General features: G+C 45.9%; 1 long non-coding RNA gene across 1 annotated transcript in view; it reads right to left on the bottom strand.

Annotated features, from left to right (window-relative positions):
* Positions 1 to 6,533: 6,533 nt before the first annotated feature.
* LOC117083832 overlaps positions 6,534 to 15,710 on the bottom strand; it is a 43,146-nt gene continuing 33,969 nt past the window's right edge. The window contains exon 3 of the long non-coding RNA XR_004437226.1: positions 6,534 to 6,939. This is a non-coding gene — a long non-coding RNA (uncharacterized LOC117083832). The remainder of the gene's footprint in view (positions 6,940 to 15,710) is intronic.

Genomic DNA, 15,710 nt, shown 5'->3' with positions numbered 1-15,710 from the left:
GCAGGAGAATTGCTTGAACTCAGGAGGCATAGGTTGCAGTGAGCCGAGATCATGCCATTGCACTCCAGCCTGGGTGACAGAATGAGACTCTGTCGCAAAAAAAAAAACAAATAAATAAATAAAATAATATTATGGCCGGATGTAGTGGCTCACACCTGTAATCCCAGCAATTTGGGAGGCCAAGACAGGCAGATCACAAAGTCAAGAGACTGAGACCATCCTGGCCAACATGGTGAAACCCCGCCTCTACTAAAAATACACACACACACACAAAATTAGCTGAGCATGGTGGCACGCGCCTGTAGTTCCAGCTACTTGGGAGGCTGAGGCAGGAGAATTACTTGAACCCAGGGGCAGGAGGTTGCAGTGAGCTGAGATTGCGCCACTGCACTCCAGCCTGGGCAACAGAGCAAGACTCTGTATAAAAAAAAATTAAAATTAAAAATTAAAAACAAAACAAACAAAACTAACTTTGTCATTTCACCCCAGAGGGAAAATTGGGAGAGGGTGGCATATGGCTTTTATACAGTCCAGCAGCAGATTCTAGGCAAGGAGAGGAGCCAAGGCCCTTAGCAGAGGCCTGAGTCTGAGGAGACAGGGAACCAGCAAGGAGTCTCCAGCAGCAGGACTGTGAGAGCACTCTCAAAAGCAGGACTGTCTAATGCTAAAATGGCTTGCCTTGGTGTGACCAAAAAAATCCAACATCATCAATAAAATCTTCACCGCACTTCAGCCTGGGCAACAGAGGGAGACCCTGTCTCAAAAAATTAGAAAAATAAAGTCTGCTTCTAAACCAACCATGTTGCATGAGTGATTCTAGGAGAACACATAGAAAAGGCTCATATTTGGGTTGGTGGGAGCAGAGGGAAAGAATCACCATGAAATGTGGGAGGTAAATGACCTCAGCAGTGCTGAAGATGTGGGAACTCATCAGAGGGCTCCTGAGAACATCCACTCCAGAGTTCATGGACATTTTCAGAAAGCCTTTGGGCTTCTCCCAGAACGAGGAGAGGAAGTATCCATAAACCATGATGGTAGCTGATGTATAAAATGAAATAGAGCTACAGCAAACTACGTAGAAATATGCATCCCTTGGTGCATTTGGTAGGCCACCTCTTCCACTGGCTTGAGCCTGCTTGCGTGAGATGGAAAAGCACAACGTTTGGAAGTCTGGAGAAGGAAAGAGGAGGGAGGAGATGCTGGCCATCGATGTAGGGAAAGTATCACAAAGTAAAATCCCCACTAGTGAAGCTGCTACAATTCCACGAAAGAGTCTGTGGTCAGAAATGCTGTTATCAAACAAACAAAAATAAATAAATAAATGAAGTACTGTTATCAGAGATCAGAAAGCTTCATAATGCGTAGAGAGGTTTTCTGGACAGGCGCGGTGGCTCACGCCTGTAACCCCAGCACTTTGGGAGGCTGAGTGGGGCGAATCACAAGATCAAGAGATCAAGACCAGCCTGGCCAACATGGTGAAACCCCGTCTCCACTAAAAATACAAAAATTAGCTCGGCGTGGTGGTGCATGCCTGTAGTCCCAGCTACTCGGGAGGCTGAGACAGGAGAATCACTTGAACCTGGGAGGCGGAGGTTGCAGTGAGCCGAGATCTCGCCATTGCACTTCAGCCTGGCAACAGAGCAAGACTCTGTCTGAAAAAAAAAAAAAAAAAAAAGAGAGAGGCTTTCCAAGATGGTAGACAAGGTGAGCTGTAATTTGAAGATAGCCCTGAATATCACCTAAAAAAGCAATATTCCTGAGCAGGAAAAACAGGCCCTGCTAGCTGGGTAGCAAGCAGTTAAGTAAGAAGAGGGGAGTGTGGAAAGGAATGGGCAGCTGGCAGAGGCCTGGTAGACCCATCCTGGAGAGGCAGGCTCCAGACGCTGGGGGGCAAAAGATGTCTCGTTCTCTTCCAGCAGCGTCGCAACTGGATCCAGACCAGTTCCAGTTTGTCCTCCCAGAAGAGCAGGGGTCCATCTGGGGACAGGCCCAACCCCTCTCCTTCTGACATGTCCCCCAGGTGGCTCTGGAGGTCTAAATCAGACAAGCTTTCAGCAACCCTGTTGGCAAACCCATCCCTGCACCTGCTGACCAAAGACCAAAAGATGAACAGACAGGGCAAGAGGGAGACACAGCACATGGGTTTCCCAGCCAGCCTTCTGGAAAGGCAGATTTACACAGGTCTATCTTGTTGACCGTCGATGGCCCTATGGGCAAAGAGTCGCTGCAAAGAGTGGAATCTTTTTCCACACATCTATTCTTTCAACCAGCTCAGCAGGAATGCACCCACACAGACATGTGACTCACACCAGCAGGTTTCTCGTGTATGTTTGAGACTTAAAATAATGCTAGCTTCAGGCCAGGTGCAGTGGCTCACCCTGTAATCCCAGCACTTTGGGAGGCCAAGGCGGGTGGATCGTCTGAGGTCAGGAGTTCGAGACCAGCCTGGCCAACATAGTGAAACCCTGTCTCTACTAAAAATAACAAAAATTAGCTGGGTGTGGTGGTGCAGACCTGTAATCCCAACTACTCAGGAAGTTAAGGCTTGAATCAGGAGGCAGAGGTTACAGTGAACCAAGATCACGCCACTGCACTCCAGCCTGGGTGACAGAGTGAGACTGCATCTCAAAAAAATAAATAAATAAAAATAAATGCTAACTTCAATAGAAAAGAACTTCATTCTCAAATGTTAGAATTGAGAGTTTGCTTCATTGTGCTATTTTCATGGAGAAAAAAATAACATTTATTCTTTTTTTTCTGATTATGAAAGCAGTGAAAGTTTATTGGATAAACAGCTGGAAACTCAGGAATATAGTAACAATAACATAAAGGATGGGCGCAGTGGCTCATGCCTGTAATCCCAGCACTTTGGGAGACCAAGGTGAATGGATCACTTGAGGCCAGGAGTTCAAGACCAGCCTGGCCAACATAGTGAAGCACCGTCTCTACCAAAAATAAAAAACTTAGCCAGGCATGGTGGTGGGTGCCTGTGGTTCTAGTTACTTGGGAGGCTGAAGCACGAGGATTGCCTGAACCTGAGAGGTAGAAGTTGCAGTGAGCCAAGGTCGCATCACTGCACTCTAGCCTGGGCAACAGAGTGAGACCCTGTCTCAAAATACATAAATAAGAAGAACATTGAAATTGCTCACGAGCTGGCTATTCCTTCATTCAAATGTGTGACGGAGCTCCTTCTCACTGCCAGGTCTGCTCTGGGCTATGGAGGTGAACACAACCAGAAGGGCCCTTGTTCCTGTGCCACTGACCTGCCAGTGGGGAAAGCAGACAAGAGGCAATTCCATGGACATGAAGTATGCCGGGTCGTCACAACGCCATGAAGAAGAATAAACAGGGCAAGAGGGACAGACAGACTACTTGAGCTGGGCGTTCCCTGTTTGGAGGGTCAGGTAACATTCCAGAAAGAAGCAGAGTGAACTTTTGGATGTTTTTCCTTCCAAGCTTTCATCTAAATATTAACGTTCTTATTATCATTTACAAGTTTTTAGATGAAACTTCTTTTAAAAAAAATGTTTTTCTTAGAAAAGCAACACCTTTAGCCAGGCATGATGGCACACGCCTGTAGTCCCAGCTACTCGGGAGGCTGAGGTGGGAGGATCGCTTGAGCCTGGGAGGTTAAGGCTGCAATGAGCTATGGGCACCACTGCCATAGACAACAAAAGCAAGACTCTGTCTCAAAGAAAAAAAAAAAAAAGGAAAAAAGAAAAATTAAAAAGAAAAATAAAAAAAAAGTAATACTTGTTCATTGTAGAAGACCCGGAAGTGGTAGAAAATCTGGAAGGGAAAGGGAGAGAGAAGAGAAATCTCCACAATGGTACCAGCATAGGATGATCCCTCCAGATGTGCTGATACATCTCCCTCCTGCTACCTTTCTCAACTGCTAAACTCACACGGTATTTACATGACTGAATCCTGCTTTTCTTAACCTCTATCATAAACATGACCCCATGTTTATCAGAGCTTTGAAAGACAAAGTGCAAGAGGCCACTGTTTCCCTTCTACGTGGGAAAAGGCCTTCACAGAAGCCCAGGCGCCATAGCCTCCTGTCTGGCTGCCTGGGTGCCACCCTGTCTGGGAAGATCCTGGGCCTCCATTCAACCTGTCATTGAGAGAACTTCAGCCAAGTGATGAGTCCCAGATCTCCAGAAGTCAAACCCCAGGTAGAGGGATCACTTTGTGTCCGACCCAAAGGGAGCTGAGGTTGCCAGCAGAGCCAATGGAGTGTTTGTTTCAGAGGTAGAGGCAAGGGAGAGTACACACCCCCAGGAGAGTCAGGTAAGAACCAAAGAGGAAGACAACATAGATAGCAGGAATGCATGTTTTGAGAGTCGGAGTTGGCAGCCCCTCTATCTCAGAGTCTGAGGCAGCCCCAGACTTCCCCCTCAAACTCCTACACAGAGATGCCATTGTCTCAGGGAGCCTGCAAGGGCCCAGCTTCCTGTCTCAGGAAGCAAATGCAAACTGGTGTCCTTCCCATCCTCACCTGCAGCGTCTCCACCCTCAGCCGTTTCCCCCTGGGCCTGGGCCTTCTCCTTTTTGCTTCCTAGCCTTATTGGAGCATCATTCTGGACCTATAACCGCACACACCCACTCCCAACCCCACCAATCAGGTCATTAGAGAGTTTTATTTTATTTTATTTTATTTATTTTGAGATGGAGTTTTGCTCTTGTCGCCAAGACTGGAGTCCAGTGGCACAATCTCAGCTCACTGCAACCTCCACCTCCCAGGTTCAAGCAATTCTCCTGCCTCAGCCTCCCAAGTAACTGGGATTACAGGCACCCACCACCACACCTGGCTAATTTTTGTAGTTTTAATAGAGTTGGGGGTTTCACCATATTGGTCAGACTGGTCTTGAATTCCTGACCTCAGGTGATCCACTCACCTTGGCCTCCCAAACTGCTCCCTACAGGCGTGAGCCACTGTGCCCAGCCAAGAGTTTTATAAGCAAAATGTCGCTCTTCAAAAAATCTTCCAGCGTGTCTACTGTACCTAAGACTCTGCGAAACCCTATGAAGGGTTTGGTTCTCTGTGAAAGATGGATCCTGTTGGCCAAAGGTGTCAGCAGGTACTGCCCCAGATCTCACAATCTGCACTCATATCTTGCATGTTTCACCAAGATCCAAATGGTCTGGTACTTGGAGCAATCTTAGTTCATGCACCTACAAAGTCTTGCTACTTTCTTTTTTTTTTGTGATAGAGTCTCACTCTGTCACCCAGGCTGGAGTACAGTGGCACAATCTCAACTCACTGCAACCTCCACCTCCCAGGTTCAAGCGATCCTCCTGCCTCAGCCCCGCCTAGTAGCTGGGATTACAGGCACGCGTCACCATGCCTGGCTAATTTTTGTATTTTTAGTAGAGACAGGGTTTTGCCATGTTGGCCAGGCTGGTCTTGAACTCCTGACCTCAGGAGATCCACCCACCTCGGTCTCCCAAAGTGCTGAGATTACATGCATGAGCCACCGCACCCACCCAAGTCTTGCTACTTTCTAGCTGTGTGTCAGTAAGCAAATTATTTGCCCTTTCTGAGCACCTGGTTTTCTCATCTGAGAAGAAGAAAAACAGGGGGGCAGGGAATAATAGTTTGCACCTCTTAGGGTTGTGTAAGGATCAAGAGGCACACTGCCTGTGAAGTGCCAGCATATAGTCAGTGCTCAACAAACAGGGGACTTTGTCATCCATACTATTTTATGACCAAGAAACTTCCGGGTTGGCCAACATAAGGAGGTTTTTTTCCTGCCTTGAAAACTTTTCCATCCAAGACCAAGGTCACATACTCAGATGCCTTCAGGCTGGTCAGGTGAGATAAATAAGAGAAGAGGGGTGTGGTAGAAATTAGGCAAACCGGAGAGGAGCCCAGGATACTTGATCTCTGGCAGGAATGCAAGGCTTGAGTTCAGATCTTCTGATTTTTCTCTTCTAAGGAAAGCCATAAATCTGGATTTTTTGTGTGTGTAAAATGACTGGATCTTTTAAAATATGGCAGTAAGTCCTTTGTTAAAAAAAACTGATGCAGACAAAACCAGTGTATAGCGCTTTGCAGGGAATGGCAGGTTAGTGTGCTGAAAGATGCCTCATTATAAAATGACATTTACATGGAGAGTAGTGGGGGTCTGCATGAGGGGAGGACAGGCGTGTGGGGCACAAAACGGGGGTGGGGTTTGGAGTTTGTGTCTTGTGTGTGGCCTCAGGAGTGAGTGACTGAAGTAAGTCAACCCCCCAGAGATGAGGGGCCTCAAGAACAGGGAAGCCAGCATGGGGCTTTCTGGACAAGGACATGGGAAGGGCCTGAGCTGCCAGGGAAAACCATGGAATGCATGCCAAAATCTTTAGTGGGCAAGCGAGGTGACCGAATGACAGATACAAGAGGGACCAGAAGGTGGGAGATCGGGGAGCACAAACTTCTAAGGGAAAGCAGGGTTTACGATGCTACCTCAGAGAGGAGCTTTGCAATCTGCGTGGAATGATTGTGCAAAAGGCTTACCACCAGCCTCGTGCACACAGATGGTCAGCAAATATCAATTCGGGTAATTTATTGATTTTCACAATAAATACTTCCTGGGGGTATACTATGTGCCAGATACTAGGTGCGAGCAAGATCCCAGGGTTCCTTCATTGAGGGAGAAGAGAGGGCAGTGGAGAGGCAGGCGAGTTCACGAGCACTTGCAGGACAGTGGGGTAAGGACGATGGGGCCATACACAGAGGTAGGGAACAGAAAGAGCCTCCTGGAACCCAATGAGCAAACAGGACAAGCATGTGAAAAGGCAGGTGGACTACGGTCCCGACAGGGGGAAAGGTTCTGGAAGCTGGAGGCTGTGAATCAGCAGAGCAATGGAGGAGTTGAAAAAAATGCGGCAGAGGTGGCTCCCAGACGACAGTGGTAGCATGCAGGACCTTCCCCAGAGGGAGGTTTCTCCTGGGACCTAGGAGATTCCACAGGAGGGTTTAAGTAGAAAAACGCCCAGCTTAACCAGCATTTATATCACCCAACGGTGTGCCAAGCACTCTGCAAATGACTATAAAATTATTAGGCACATTTACTTCATGTAATCTTTCTTCTTCTTTTTTTTTTTTTTTTTTTTGAGACGGAGTCTTGCTCTGTTGCCCAGGCTGGAGTGCAGTGGCATGATCTTGGCTCACTGCAACCTCAGCCTCCTGGCTTCAAGCAATTCTCCTACCTCAGCCTCCTGAGTAGCTGGGACTATAGGTATGTGCCATCACACCCAGCTAATTTTTGTATTTTTAGTAGAGACAGGGTTTCACCCTGCTGGCCAAGCTGGTCTTGAACTCCTGACCTCAGGTGATCCACCTGGCTCAGCCTCCCAAAATACTGGGATTACAGGTGCGAGCCACTGCACCTGACCAAATTTGTGTAATCTTTCTTACCAGCCTTATGAAGTAGGTCCACTATCTGCTAACATCAATTCCACAATCCAAAACTCTCCCAATCTAAAGATTTTCATAACTTATTTGGCAGCAAAATTTGAGCTGAACTGACATCTTTATTGATCCGAACTGACATTCTATCTTTGTGAATATGTGTATGTTTCACTGCAGAAATGCCATGTTTGATTGCAGGGTACTGCCCCAGATCTCACCAGGAACGTTAAAAACATAGGACACAGGCAAAGTGTTGCCTTTTATAAAATGCAGAACTTCTGAATTCTGAAACATATGTGATCCCAAGGGTTTGGAATAAGAGACTGTATAAAACCTGTCAATATTCTCATTTTAGAGATGAGGAAGCTGAAGAATAAGTAATTTCCCCAAGGTCATATAGGTAGTAAGTAAGAAAGCCACAATACGAACCCAGGAAGTTCGGCCCTGCAGTCTATGCTGCATTGCATCTAAGCTATTCTCCACTTTAGAAAGATGTCTACAGTTGCTATTAAGACAATAGATGGAGAAAAAGAAATAAAGAAGAAAGCCATGGCAGTCAACCAGACATAGGAACGGAAGGGAATGGAGAGTTAAGAGATGTTTAACGGAAAATCGACTGAGCCTTGTGGTTGTAAGCTGGCTGGGAGAGGTTGGGCATCATACGCAGATAAGTAAAGGACACATGGGGTTCTGGGTTCAGCACTGGGGAGGTCGGATGGCGGGTCACTCAGTGATGCAGGGAAGAGAAGAGGGAGGGGAGGGAGAAGAAGATCATGAATTCTGTATGCCATGTCACATGTTTAAATTGGGATGTCAACTAGGTAAGTGGCTATACATGGCTGGTGCTTGAGAAAGAGGCCTGGGATCAAGATAAAGAGTTGGGAATTGCTAGATGCAGGTGGTCATTGAGACATGAGCATGGACTGAGTGATGACACAAAAGTCTAAGTTACAACGTGAAAGAACCCCAACCCTGAAGGGTAGGGAAGTAGAGAGGAAGAGAATGCCAGAGGCTGGGCACGGTGGCGCACACCTGTAATCCCAGCACTTTGGAAGGCCGAGATGGGAGGATCACCTGAGGTCAGGAGTTCAAGACCAGTCTGACCAACATGGAGAAAGCCCGTCTCTACTAAAAAAAAAAAAAAGTAGCTGGGCATTGTGGCCCATGCGTGTAGTCCCAGCTAATCAGGAGGCTGAGACAGGAGAATTGTTTGAACCCAAGAGGTGAAGGTTGCAGTGAGCTGAGATTGCACCACTGCAGTCCAGCCTGGACCACAGAGTGAGACTCCGTCAAAAAAAAAAAAAAAAAAAAAATAGAAGAAGAAGAGAATGCAAGAGACTGGAAAGAGTGGAAAGAGACTGCTTCAAGAGGAAGGAAAAAGTCCTCAATGCTGGGTGTTCCCTCCCTCCTGCCCGCTCCTCCACGAGACAGGCGAGCCCAGGAACTATGGATGGGAGCTCATTCCAGGGACTGGTAAGAACTGGTCCTAGCATTTCCCAGTGCCACAGAGCCCAGAAACCAGCTCTGCCTGGTGCCCAGCAGCAACGTAACCACCTCTGGGCTCCAGTTTCTACATCTAGCAACTGGAATAATAATGTCCATCTCATAGGCTTGTTGTGAGTATTAAATATACAAACAGAGAAGTCAGCATCCTCCCTGGATTTGTGGTGAGAGCTCAAAAGGTTGCTCTAATTATCATTTATTTTATTATGTATGAGGTGGTGAAGAGTGGGTGGTGAGGGCATTTCAGGCAGAAAGAACACCATTAGCAAAGGTGTGGCAAGACGGCGTGTGTTCAGAGAAGAGACCTGTTGGGTGAAGGGTGTGTGGGTGGGATGTGGGGCCTGGGAGCAAGATGGACAATGAGGCTCAACAACCTCCCCTGCTCTGTTCCCTGTGTCACATGTTGTGGGATCTGCACCACCTAAACAGCATTCTCTTTAGAAATGCCTGCCACACTTTTGCTCCTCACCAACCCTTGCCTGCTACTGTGTGGGAATGGTCTCTAATCACCTCCCACTGCTGAGGGAAGCACAGGTCCTCGTCACCACCTGCCTGCACAGAACAAGCTTCCTAATGGATCTTCCTGTGCTGTCTTTCCTCCAGCACAGACCCCAGGGCCATCTCTGTGGAACGCCAACGTGGGCAGGCTGCCTCCTGCTTACAACACTTCCGCATGGCCCATCGCCTTGGAACAGAGTGCATTTCCACAGCCCTCACAGGCTTTCCTGTCTTTCTCACCCTTTCTTTCCCTCCACAAACTCACACACTGCTCCTGGGTCTAGGCGACAAAGCCACCTGCCTTTACCAAGTGTGCCACAGACTTGTTTCCAGGCCTTTGCACATGCCAACCCAACTAGCTTTCTTCCCCTAGACCTAATCCACTCCCGTCTCAGTGCCATCTGGCCCCAGGACAAACCTTGATGCCAGAATATTCTACATGGTATTGTACCATTTGCTCCAGAGGTGTCTCAGTGCCCCACTGCTAGGCCATGAGCCCCTTGCCTGGCTCTTAATAGAGGCTCAGTAGCAATGCATGGAGGGACTGAGATTACAGAGAAAGGGCCAGAGCATGGGAGCCTTAAAGGACATGCTAGGGGCTTAGGTTACGGGAAAACCACCGAAGATGTGGGGGCCACGAACTGGCATCCTGACATGATCATGGATCATGTGGGGAAGGAGGGTGGAGGGGACGTGCCCAGGATGGTGGGACTTCTCCACTTCCAGAGGAAAAAGAGAGGCCGGAGAACAGCAGATGCCTGCTAGATCAGATTGTGATGACCGGAGAGAAGGATTGACCTCCACCACCCTTAATAATGACCGACTGAGAATATCTGCTCCTGTACTACAAGATCAGAGGCAAGCCCTGCAGGTGGTAGCAGTGGGATGGGGGAGTCAATTCAATGGAGGGATTTTTCCAGGGGTCTATCAGAATCCACCCCGGCTCTATATGTCTTCAAGCCCCCCCAACTTTGCCTGCCCTCTCTCACTACCGTCATCGGAGGGTGCTCACCTGCCTGCCTTCGCTTTCTCCCACTCACTCCTTAGCTCATCTCCATATGGCTTTGACCTCACCCCTCCAGTGAGGCAGCTCTTGAAGGTCAACAGCAGCTTCAGGTGTTGTCCTTGTGACCTTTTCTCAGGGTTGACATATCACCTCTCTGTAGTCTTTATCCTTCTTCTCTCCTCTCCCTCTCTCTGAGTCTACTGTTACCTCTCCAATTACCCCTTGCCACTGGCTTCTCATTGTATGCCAACCCCTTCAGAACAGGTAATTTCCTAAATTCTGCCCTTGGCTGGCTTTTCCTCTCTCTGTGCACACATTCTCTGAATATCTTTTATCTTACCACGCTTCAAGTTCTCATTTATTATTCAAATGATTCCCAAATCTATGTATCTAGACGTAAGCTTTCTCTCCAAGCTTGAGATTCACAGATGGTGGACCATAAATGAGATATATTTCTTTTTTTTTTTTTGAGACCAAGTCTTGCTCTGTTGCCCAGGCTGGAATGCAGTGGCATGATCTCGGCTCACTGCAACCTCTGCCTCCTGTGTTCAAGCAATTCTCCTGCCTCAACCTCTCCGGTAGCTGGGATTACAGGCATGCACCACCATGCCCAGCTAATTTTTGTATTTTTAGTAGAGACGGGATTTCCCCATGTTGGCCAGGCCAGTCTCAAACTCCTGACCTCAGGTGATCCACCCGCCTTGGCCTCCCAAAGTGCTGGGAATATAGATGTGAGTCATTGCACCTGGCCTAAATAAGATATATTCCTAACAAATGAAAGAAAAGATATTGTTTAAAGTTATAACTCAAAAATCATGAAGCGGTCTCTTGATAGACCAGAAACTTGGAGAATTCCTAAAGATGAAACGCTGATGAAATGATGATAGGATCTGATTGAAGAAAGAAAACTTAGTTTAAAATGTGGATGGGAGAGCACCATGACTAAGGAGGAAGGGCCTGGGAGCTGGAGGGATCTGGGGCAACCCAAAGGGAGAAACCATCAAGAGGAACTGCCACATGTTTGGCCTCCATAAACCAATTCCTGCTCACATATTCACAAATGCCCAGCCAGCCAGAGGCAACTGGGTTCCCACCAGGTAGGGCAATGGCTGTCAGCTTGGGTCAGAGAGACAAAGCAGTGCTCCATGAATACTAGAAACTGGAGCACCCACATCCGCAAGACCAGCCTGTGCCATACCCTGTTCCCAACTGTCCACCCTTCCTTGTCTCCAACCTCACTTCCATCCCACTCTTTCCCAAAGCAAGCAGCACAGACATCAGAGAGTCTAACAGAGTCTCTCAATTAAAACAAAGAGCACATCAACAATCAGCAATTATTTGAGTAAGGCCACACTATGAAAGAAATAGAATGAACCATTTAAAAAAAAAATTACAAAGTCCAAGTGTAATCATAGCAAGACTTAATACAAATCAAATACTCAGAAGAGGCAGGGTGCAGTGGCTCACACCTGTTATCCCAGCACTTTGGGAGGCCGAGGCGGGTGGATCACCTGAGGTCAGGAATTCGAGACCAGCCCGGCCAACATGGAAAAACCCCGTGTCTACTGAAAATAAAAAAAATTAACTGGGTGTGGTGGCACACACCTATAATCCCAGCTACACAGGAGGCTGAGGAAGCAGAATCGCTTGAACCTGGGAGGTGGAGGTTGCAGTGAGCCGAGATTGTGCCACTGCACTCCAGACTGGGTGACAGAGCAAGACTCCAGCTCCAAAAAAAAAAAAAAGACAAATACTTGGAAGAATAAGGGAGGGTCTAATAACCAAGGAACAAAAACAAATTTAGGCAAGCTGTGATTTTTTAAAAGAAGTCAATAAGGCATCTCAAATATTTTTTAATAGAAATAAAAAATTAAGCAGATGAGCTGACAACAAAATAATTACAATTTATAAGGATCACTGAGCTAGGAAGGGAGTAGGATAATACATTCAAAGCACTGAAAGAAAAAAAACTGCCAACCAAGAATACTATACCTGACAAAACTGTCCTTCAAAAATGAAAGAGAAATAAAGACTACCAGACAAACAAAAGCTGAGTTCATCACTAGACCTGCCTTACAAGAAATGCTAAAGGAAGTTCTTCAAGTTGAAGTGAAAAGATGCTAACTAGCAACATGATATTAACAGAAAGTATGAGACTCATTGGTAAAGGCAAATGTATAGACAAATATAGAACACTTCACTTTTAATTCTCCTATACAAGTTAAAAGACAAGAGCATTGAAAATAACTATAACCGGCCAGGCGTTGTGGCTCACGCCTGTAATCCCAACACTTTGAGAGGCCAAGGCAGGCAGATCACTTGAGGTCAGAAGTTCGAAACCAGCCTGGCCAATGTGGTGAGACCCCATCTCTACTAAAAGGATAATAAATTAGCCAGTCATGGTGGCACGTGCCTATAATCCCAGCTACTGGGGAGGCCAAGGTAGGAGAATCGCTTGAACCCCAGAGGCAGAGGTTGCAGTGAGCCGAGATCACACCACTGCACTCCAGCTCAGGCAATAGAGCAAGACCCTGTCTAAAAAAAAAGAAAAGAAAAGGAAGAAAGAAAGGAAAGAGAAAGAAGAAAGAAAGAAAGAAAGAAAGAAAGAAGAAAGAAAGAAAAAAGAAAGAAAGAAAGAAAAAGAAAGAAAGAAGGAAGGAAGGAAGGAAGGAAGGAAGGAAGGAAAGAAAGAGAGAGAGAAAGAAAGAGATAAAGAAAGAAAGAAAAAAAAGAACTATAACCAAAAATATATTAAAAGATACCATCTTCATCAATTTACTGTTGCTGTAACTGAATACCTGAGACAGGGTAATCTATAAATGAAAGAAGTTTATTTTTTAAAGTTCTAGAGTCAGGGAAGTCCAAGGTCATGAGACCCCATCTGGTGGAGGCCTTCTTGCTGGTGGGGACACCCTGTATAATCCCAAGACAGTACAGGACATCATATGGTGAGGGGGCTGAGAGCACTAGCTCACATCTCTCTTCCTCTGCTTATAAAGCCACCAGTTCCACTTCTGTGATAATCTATTTACCCATTAATCCATTAATCTAATAATGGATTAATCCATTCTTAAGGGCAGGGCCCTCATGATCCAATCACCACTTAAAGGCGCCACCTCTCAAAAACTGCCACACTGGGGATTAGATTTCAACATGAGTTTCTGATGGCACAAACATTCAAGCCTTGGCATATGCACCCAGTGAAGAGATGTAAATTATGATAATAATATAAAGTGTGATGGGGGTAGAAGTTAAAGTGTAAAGTTTTTGTACGTGATTAAACTTAAATTATCAGCTTAAAATAAACTGTCATAACTATAAAATATTTTACCTAAGCCCCAAAGTAACTACAAAATAAATACCTATAGAAGTTACACAAGGGTCAGGCATAGTGGCTCACCCCTGTAATCCTAGCACTTTGGGAGGCCGAGGCAGGTGGATCACCTGAGGCCAGGAGTTTGAGACCAGCCTGGCCAACATGGTGAAACACCACCTCTACTAAAAACACAAAAATTAACTGGGCGTGGTGGCGCATGCCTGTAATCTTAGCTACTTAGGGGGCTGAGGCAGAAGAATCACTTGAACCCAGAGGGTGGAGGTTGCAGTGAGCCGAGATTGTCCCACTTCACTCCAGCCTGGGTGTCACAGCGAGACTCCATCTTCAAAAAAAATAAAAAAACAAGAAGTTACATACACACACACACACACACACACACAAAAGGAATCAAAGCATAGCAATACAAAAAATAAAACACAAGGGAAGACAGCAAGGAAGAAAAGACAGACAAAAAAAACCCACAAGGCTATCAGAAAACAACTAACAAAATGGCAATAGTAAATGTTTTTCTATCAATAATTACTGTAACTGTAAATGTCAGCATGTATCACTATACCCTCTTAGGACTGCTTTTGTTGCATCTCATACATTTCACAACTCAACTGACTGGGAAGAAAATGACAAACTAAGCCCAAAGTTAGCAGAAAGAAAGAAATACCAAAGATTAGAGCACAGATAAATAAGATTGAAAAAAGAAAAACAATACAAAAAAATTGGCCAGGCACGGTGGCTCACACCTGTAATCCCAGCTCTTGAGGAGGCCAAGGTGGGCGGATCACCTATGGTCAGAAGTTCAAGACCAGCCTGACCAACATGGCGAAACCCCATCTCTACTAAAAATATACAAAATTAGCCAAGCGTGGTGGCGCATGCCTGTAATCCCAGCTACTTGGGAGGCTGAGGCAGGAGAACCCGGCAGGAGAACCCGGGAGGCAGAGGTTGCAGCAAGCCAAGATCACGTCATTGCACCCCAGCCTGGGTGAAAGAGTGAGACTCCGTCTCAATAAAGAAAAGAAAAAAATGAACAAAACTAAGAATTAGGTTTTTGAAAAGATAAAGAAAATTGACAAATCTTTGGCTAAACTAACTCAGAAAAAAAGGTAAAACACTTAAATGAAATCAGAAAAGAAAGAGGAAACTATAAAATTCCTAGAAGAAAACACTGAGGAAAATCTTTGTGACATTGATCTTCACAGTGATTTCACAGATATGGCACCAAAAGCACAGACAACAAAAGCAAATATAAAAAGTGAGACTACATCAAACTAAAAAGCTTCTGCACAGCAAAGGAAAGAATCAAGAATGAAAGGCAACCTATGAAATGAGAGGAAATATGTTCAAACCATATGACTGGTGAGGGGTTAATCTCTAAAAAATATAAGGAGCCAGGCACGGTGGCTCATGCCTGTAATCCCAACACTTTGGGAGGCCGAGGCAGGAGGATCACCTGAGGTCAGGAGTTCCAGACCAGCCCGGCCAACATGGTGAAACCTCTTCTCTACCAAAAATATAACATTTGCCGGGTGTGGTGGTGCCTACCTGTAATCCCAGCTACCAGGGAGTCTGAGGCAGGAGAATCATTAGAACCCAGGAGGCAGAGGTTGTAGTGAGCTGAGATTCCAGCCTGGGTGACAAGAGCGAAACTCTGTCTCAAAAATAAAATATAATAAAATTAAAAATATAAGGAACTTCTACAACTGAATAGTTTAGAACAAACTAATAACCTGATTTTAAAATGGGCTAATGATTTGAATAGACATTTCTCCAAACAAGACATACAAATGGCCAACAAGTATATGAAAAAATGTTCAATCCCTATTTGAGCACTAATTATCACAAATCATCTGGGAAATGCAAATCAAAACAGCAATAAGCTATCATCTCACACCTATCAGGATGGCTATTACCAAAACCGGAAAAGATAAGTGTTAACAAGGTTGTAGAAAGATCGGAACTCTTGCACACAGTTG

Source organism: Trachypithecus francoisi, unplaced genomic scaffold, assembly GCF_009764315.1.
Source record: "Trachypithecus francoisi isolate TF-2019V2 unplaced genomic scaffold, Tfra_2.0 Lachesis_group0, whole genome shotgun sequence".
Lineage (NCBI taxonomy): Eukaryota > Metazoa > Chordata > Mammalia > Primates > Cercopithecidae > Trachypithecus > Trachypithecus francoisi.
The sequence above is the reverse complement of the archived record's forward strand: the minus strand, read 5'-3'. Positions and strand labels throughout refer to the sequence as shown.